Consider the following 7,365-nt stretch of genomic DNA (forward strand, 5'->3'; position numbering starts at 1 on the left):
GAATACTTTGAGGACCTCCTTAATCCCACTGACACGTCTTCCGAGGAGGAAGCAGAGTCTGGGGATGAGGGGAATGACCCGCCAATTTCCGGAGGCGAGGTCACTGAGGCAGTTAAACAACTCCTTGGTGGCAGAGCACCTGGTGTTTATGAGGTCCGCCTGAAGGCTCTGGACGTTGTAGGGCTGTCCTGGTTGACACGCCTCTACAATGTTGCGTGGAGATCAGGGGCAGTACCCCTGGACTGGCAGACCGGGGTGGTGGTCCCCATCTTTAAGAAGGGGGACCGGAGGGTGTGTTCCAACTACAGGGGGATCACACTCTTCAGCCTCCCAGTCTATGCCAGGGTGCTGAAAAGGAGAGTTCGTCCGCTAGTCGAACCTTAGATACAGGAGGAGCAATGTGGTTTTCGTCCTGGTCGCGGAACACTGGACCAGCTCTTTATCTTCTAAAGGATACTTGAGGGTGCATGGGAGTTTGCCCAACCAGTCTACATGTGTTTTGTGGACTTGGAGAAGGCATTCAACCGTGTCCCTCAGGGTGTCCTGTGGGAGGTGCTGCGGGAGTATGGGGTGTCTGGCCGATTGCTACGGGCCATTCAATCCCTATACAACCGTTGCAAGAGCTTGGTTCGCATTGCCGGCAATAAGTCGGACTCATTCCCGGTGGGTGATGGGCTCCGCCAGGGCTGCCCTTTGTCACTGATTCTGTTCATAATTTTTATGGACAGGATTTCTAGGCACAGCCAAGTGGCGGAGGGCTTTCACTTTGGTGGCCTCAGAATCTCATTTCTGCTTTTGCAGATGATGTGGTTCTGTTGGCTTTATTGGGTGAAGGCCTCCAGCTCGCACTGGAATGGTTCGCAACCGAGTGTGAAGCAGCGGGAATGAGGATCAGCGCCTCCAAATCTGAGGCCATGGTTCTCAGCCGGAAAAGGGTGGAGTGCCCACTCCGGGTCGGGGATGAGTTCCTGCGAGTGGAGGAGTTCAAGTATCTCGGGGTTTTTTTCGCGAGTAATGGGACAAGGGAGCCAGAGATCGACAGGCGGATTGGTGCGGCGGCTGCAGTGATGCGGACGCTGCACCGGTCCGTCGTGGTGAAGAGGGAGCTGAGTGTAAAAGCGAAGCTCTCAATTCGGGTCGATCTACGTCCCTACCCTCACCTATGGCCACAAGCTGTGGGTAGTGACCGAAAGAACGAGATCGCAGATACAAGCGGCGGAAATGAGCTTCCTCCGAAGGGTGGCTGGCCTCTCCCTTAGAGATAGGGTGAGGAGTTCGGCCATTCGGGAGGGGCTCAGAGTAGAGCCGCTGCTCCTCCACATCGAAAGGAGCCAGCTGAGGTGGTTTGGGCATCTGACAAGGATGCCTCCTGGGCGCCTTCTGGGGTTGGTGTTCCGGGCATGTCCCACCGGGAGGAGGCCCCGGGGCAGACCCAGGACACGCTGGAGAGATTATATCTCTCGGCTGGCCTGGGAACGCCTTGGTGTTCCCCCGGATAAGCTGGAGGAGGTGGCTGGGGAGAGGGAGGTTTGGGCTTCTCTGCTTAGGCTGCTGCCCTGGCGACCTGGCCCCGGATAAAGTGGATGAAGATGGATGGATGGACCTTTGACTTTCAGCTGGGTTAATTTCTCATTAACTCATACTCTTAATTTATTTCCTTATTTAATCTCTATTTCAGTGTTTCTCGCCATTGTGCAAGAGATCGTCAGGTGTGTCGTGGGAAATTATTTAAATTCAATTAAATCGTCCAAAAAATACAATTTAATAATTACTGCAAGTAATAAAATCACTAAAAAGTTTCGCTAGCAGAGTAAAAGCGATACACGCAGATGTTATTGTTATGCACTGTTTTCTGCACCATGAGTTACCAAGATTTTACCAGCAGACCTAGCTCCTGTGTTGGATTATGTTGTGGGCATGGTAAACGTCGGCAAAACTTTGTTAAATTTGGGTCTTAAATTCCTGCCAGAATATCTTTGTGTTCATCTAGACAGGATCAGGTTTCACGAATTGAGGGACTAACTTGTCATTATATGTACTGTATTAGGCTACAGTGTGTCATGTTGGAACAGTTTGATTGGTTGTGTGCCACTGGATATTTTTAATCTATAAAATGTGCCGCGACTCCAAAAAGGTTTAAAATAGCTGCTCCATTTAACTGTTTAACCTGTTTTAATCTGACCTTTGACCTATTAACTTAAACATCACTCACTATATGTCCTTATTTTCCATTTTATTATAAACGTTTACAATTTCAAATCTTTTAAAACCTTGTACTCTTGTTTTTACCTATTTATTCCTTGTAACCAAAATAAAACTTGTAACCTTATATTTTCATTTCATTATTCTAATTATCCTATTTATCTTGCCATTAAAAACCTTCTGTAATCTTAACTTTGATCCTCCTTGACCAAATTTAACCTATCCTTTATTTTATTTATCCTTTAAAACCTTGTAATTTAATCTTAATCTCTTAATTTAAATTTAAAATTGAAACTTAATTTAAAACCTTTTTATTTTCCTTTTATTACCAACTTGTAATTCTAACTTTTATGCATTAAACATGCATATTTTAAAAACACTCTTTGACTGAGAGAACTTTGATCCCTCACTTCTTAAATTTAAATTCGGTTTATGTCCAATTTTAGTATAACAACAGGCTCTTTACCTTTATTTTGAAAACCTTCTGTGAGTGCGACCTGGAATCAGTTGTCTCCAGTTCTGGCATCTGACAGCAACTCTGTCAGGACTCCTTCCAATTCTCCTTTTCTCCTTTCTTCCAACCAAAAAAAAATTACATCAGGCTCACCAATTTGTCATGTTCGATTTCTTCAGAAGGAAGTACAGGAGAAATATCTGATATTTCACTCCCAACCTCTTATCCGCTCCTTTTCCTTGAATGACAGAGACAAAAACACCTCCCTGCCTAGCCTTGATCATTTAATATTATCCTACTACTGATTCTATTTATGTAGTTCCACGCATTGTGTTCAGACTCCCTTTGTCCCAGAAACTATCCTTCTAAGTGTTATCTAGTGTGATGTAAGCATTTAGCAAAAAAGAGACACTCATTTATGAAAGACATAAGGTTATTTGTTACATATGTTTATGTCACAAAGGTAATACACATGATACTATAAATATAGACTGTTATTAATTTTAAAGATTCACAGTTTAAATATAATTAACTTCATTATGAAACACTAAATAAATACTTTTATTTCAGGTGTATATGCAACTAAGGTAACTCATTAAAATGTAAAACGTAAATTAAAATGACTTAAAAAAATATGGAGAAGACTGATGAGTCATACTGACCAAATACTTATATCCTATGCAGATGAGTCAAATTAAAGCAGTCAACAACAGCTTTCACTAAAGAAACTGTTTTGTGTTTCATTACCTCTATTTCCCATGACTGTCTGTGTCCCATTGCTGGATTCTCCAGAGACAACTTGCCAAGCAGCACGGTCTGCACCCCCTGAGTTTGTAGTGTCACAGCCATCGCCTTCTGAGACAGTTCATCAGGTATCCAAACTAGCTGATTCAGACTGTGGTTTTTGTTTGTTTTTTTTGCCTCAATCAGTTCGCTGTTTAACTATTGTGGCCACCTCAAAGTCATCTCCTCCACCTGCGCCCTGCACCCATACCAGTTCCTCGGGTGGGGAAAGCTTGTATCCACTGCGCCCATGCCTGTTCCCAAGAGGAGAGTGGCCAGTCTTCTACGTCAGCCTCACCCACCAGTGGAGCCAGCTGAGCACCCTGCACAGGCCCTACAAGAGCAACCAGAGTCTGCTCTGTGCCCTCCATACCCCAAGTGGCTCCGTCTCTGCTAGAGGTTGCCCCATGCTAGAGGTAAAATGGTTAATGGACTGGTTCTTATATAGCACTTTTCTACTCCCTCTGACCACTCAAAGTGCTTTACACAACTTGTCTCATTCACCCCTTTGTATATATTGTGTCCGTCTTCCATTGTGCTTGGTCAGAGTGTAGTGTTGCTCCATTTATACTACTGTTCTGTTTCTTAGTGTTCTTAGTGGTCTTAGCCTGAGATAGTTTAATCAGCTTGTAGTTTCCCGTTTGTTTGCTTTTTTTTTTTTTAAATTTCTGCTAATGACAAGTTTTCCTTAGTTGAAGGTACAGCTATCAGTTTTTGTGTCACAACAAGCAGACAATAAGGAGATCATATAGGTGGTGTGTCCATTTTTTAATTTTTTATTTTTTTTTTATGAATTGTAGAAGGGCTTCACATGCCTTTTAAAATTGATTATGCTTGAGAACTTTTTCCAGAACATTTAAAAAGGATTCTTTAGTCCTAAAAGAGCAAACCTTGACATTTCACATGTTAGTGTTAGTGTTTGGAATATATTTCAGGAAATATTATCAGCTTTGATAGAGGTACTATGTAGTCGGTGATACTGAACAATCATCTCTGTGCTTTAAACTTAAAGGTAAAGACCCTGCAGTATTTTACAAAGAACCCCTGTCTATCCCATGATCCCCTGTATAGCACTTGGCAGCGGTGAGGAGGAAGAACTCCCTCCAGCAGAACACTAGGCTCACTAGGAGAAACAGAAATCAGAAAAGAGGAGCGGGGTTATCAGCAAAAATCAGTTCCATAGATATGGCAACATCCAAAGTGGTTGAGAGAGTAGACAAAAAGTTAACCTTTTTGTTTACTATTGTTTTTGTCAGGTTTTTTGCCATTTAAAAAAAAGGATTTTTTTTTTTCCATTTTTTGGTTTGAATTTTTTTTGTGTGTTTTTCTTTACCAACTGGTTATGTTTTTGCTAGGAAAATGGGAAATTGGTAGAAGGATTTATTGTAACATGTTCAAACATACATGCAACCTATGTTAGGTCAAAATAGAGTTTCTGCAATTCTAACAATCTTGAACATCTGAGTGTTCTTAGGCATACTTTCTGATTCTTTAAACGGTCTTCAAAAACAAAGTCTTCTAGCCTATTGTAGGACATTTCAGATCTCTTATCTAAATGCTGCTTGCCTGTTGCTGTGTTCTCAAGTTGCTGTGTTGTCAAGCTGATCACATACTGCTTGAATAATTTTAAGATCCAGAGTATGGGGAGGCTAATCCATGACTGTCATTCTTCCACTGTGTGTATTTTTCTACCAAGGTATGAAACGGCTGCCAAGCAAGCACTTCCCAGATGCATGATGAATCAAAATCTGATGGCACTTTGTTTCAATGTTTCATTATTTTTGACACCCACACCACCGGCTGAACTGGAGCTAAAAAATCTTGACAGAATCCCCTGACCTCTTCTATATGTACAGCAATAACAATTCAAAACAAAAATTTCAATTTATAACCATCACTCCATAAGAGTTGTTGCCACTGATTTTCAGTCCAGTTAATTTAGCATAAATCAATTTATTTATACAGCACCAAATCAAAACAACTGTCGCCTCAAGATGCTTTATATTGTAAGGTAGCCCCTACAATAACACATACAGAGAAAAACCAAACAATTATATGACCCACTATGAGCAAGCACTTTGGCGACAGCAGGAAGGAAAAACTTCTTTAACAGGAAGAAACCTTCAGCAGAACCAGGCTCAGGGAGGGGCGGCCATCTGCTGCGACCAGTTGGGGTGAGAGAAAGAAAACAGGACAAAAGACATACTGTGGAAGAGAAGAGATTAATAAAGAAGATATTAAAACAAGCATGATTCAATGCATAGAGGTTTATTAACACATAGTGAGTGAGAAAGGTGACTGAAGAAGAAATACTTAATGAATTATGGGAATCCCCCAGCAGCCTACACCTATGGCAGCATAACTAAGGGAGGATTCAGGGTCACCTGATCCAGCCCTAACTATATGCTTTAGCAAAAGCAAAGTTTTAAGCCTAATAAAACTTTTCTTTTCCTTTTGCCCAAGTAGAGATAGTGTTTGTCTCCCGAATCCAAACTGTCTGCTGTTTCCACAGAAGAGGGGCCTGAAAACGGAAGGCTCTGCCTCCCATTCTACTTTTAAATACTCTAGGGCAGGAGTGTCAAACTCAAATACACAGTGGGCCAAAATTCAAAACTGGAACAAAGTCGCGGGCTAACGTTAATATTTATTGAAAAAAAAATCTTCCTCTAGATATAAGAATGAATCTTTTCTTATGGACTCAAACAAGTTTAGCTGAAAAACTGAATATGGAACAAGCAAAGCTTAATGCTAAACAAAATGTATATTAGCTGTATAATATCAGTAGGCCAGCTCTGATAGTAATTTGGTATGGCTTCGCGGGCCAAATGTAATTAGGCTGCGGGCCAAATTTGGCCCGCGGGCCAGAGTTTGACACCTATGCTCTAGGGACAACAAGTAAGCCTGCAGTGTGAGAGCGAAGTGTTCTAATGGGGTGATATGGTACTATAAGGTCATTAAGATGAAATGATGGTTGATTATTCAAGAACTTTTATGTGAGAAGCAGGAATTTGGATTAAATTCTGTATTTAACAGGGAACCAATGAAGGAAAGCCAATGTAGCCCTGTCTGAAATTATTCAGGCTTACAGGGTAAAGAACTACTGTTATAAAAAATGGTTAAAATATAAATAGTTGATAAAAGATTTAAAAATCATATGCTTTGGTACCAATGTATTTCATTTACAGTTAAGAGTCCAATAAATAAAAGGGTTTCATGATTTAGAGTTCATTTTCTGTGCAGAATAAATATGTTGGGGTGTAACCTAAACTTATTTACCCATCTAATGTCAGTTACCTCAATGTTGTACTGTCATTGGTTGTTGTGCTGACGAGCCAGTCAATGTCATTCTTCTCTGCTATGGGGGTGGGACGAGTGGTAATTTTTGTGTGAATCTGTGGGAGCGGACATAGAAGCTAAGTCCGAAGAGAGAGATGTCATAAGGCAAACGTGGTGTGGATTTTACATCTAAGTGTATCATTGAGGTTGACTACCCGTGGTCCTAATATTACTTATTTGTGATCTGCAAGAGGTAAATGAGACTGTGTGCCTTGACATTTGTACTGTAACTATTCGTTATAGTGGTAAAATGGCGTGATATGTGATGCTAACTAGCGGCTTGCTAATTAGCGCAGCTTACCGCGTTATGTGCTGTGATGCCATGCTGTATGTTTAGCTCTGTGATTTTCAGTCAAAGCATGCTAATACTAAATCGTTATGTGATAGCATTTGGTATTGTAGCTCAAGTGTTTTAATATGTTTAGAAGCCGAGGGACGCTCTGAAAGGAAAGGGAGAGAGAGGTTTCTGCCTGGATGGACCCTGCTGTTTTCTCGCCCCTGACTGTCTTCACTACTGGTGAACTAACTGCTAACTGCCCGTTTCTGATTTCCCTACTAACAAACTCATTGGACTTGTGAGTACTAACTGA

General features: G+C 41.5%; 1 pseudogene; it reads right to left on the minus strand.

Annotated features, from left to right (window-relative positions):
• The window catches only part of LOC148098560 (uncharacterized), a 32,103-nt pseudogene extending 28,293 nt beyond the window's left edge, over window positions 1-3,810 (minus strand).
• Window positions 3,811-7,365: the final 3,555 nt, after the last annotated feature.

The sequence above is a fragment of the Neolamprologus brichardi genome, chromosome 15, assembly GCF_056152115.1.
Source record: "Neolamprologus brichardi isolate AB-2024 chromosome 15, ASM5615211v1, whole genome shotgun sequence".
NCBI classification, from domain to species: Eukaryota; Metazoa; Chordata; class Actinopteri; order Cichliformes; family Cichlidae; genus Neolamprologus; species Neolamprologus brichardi.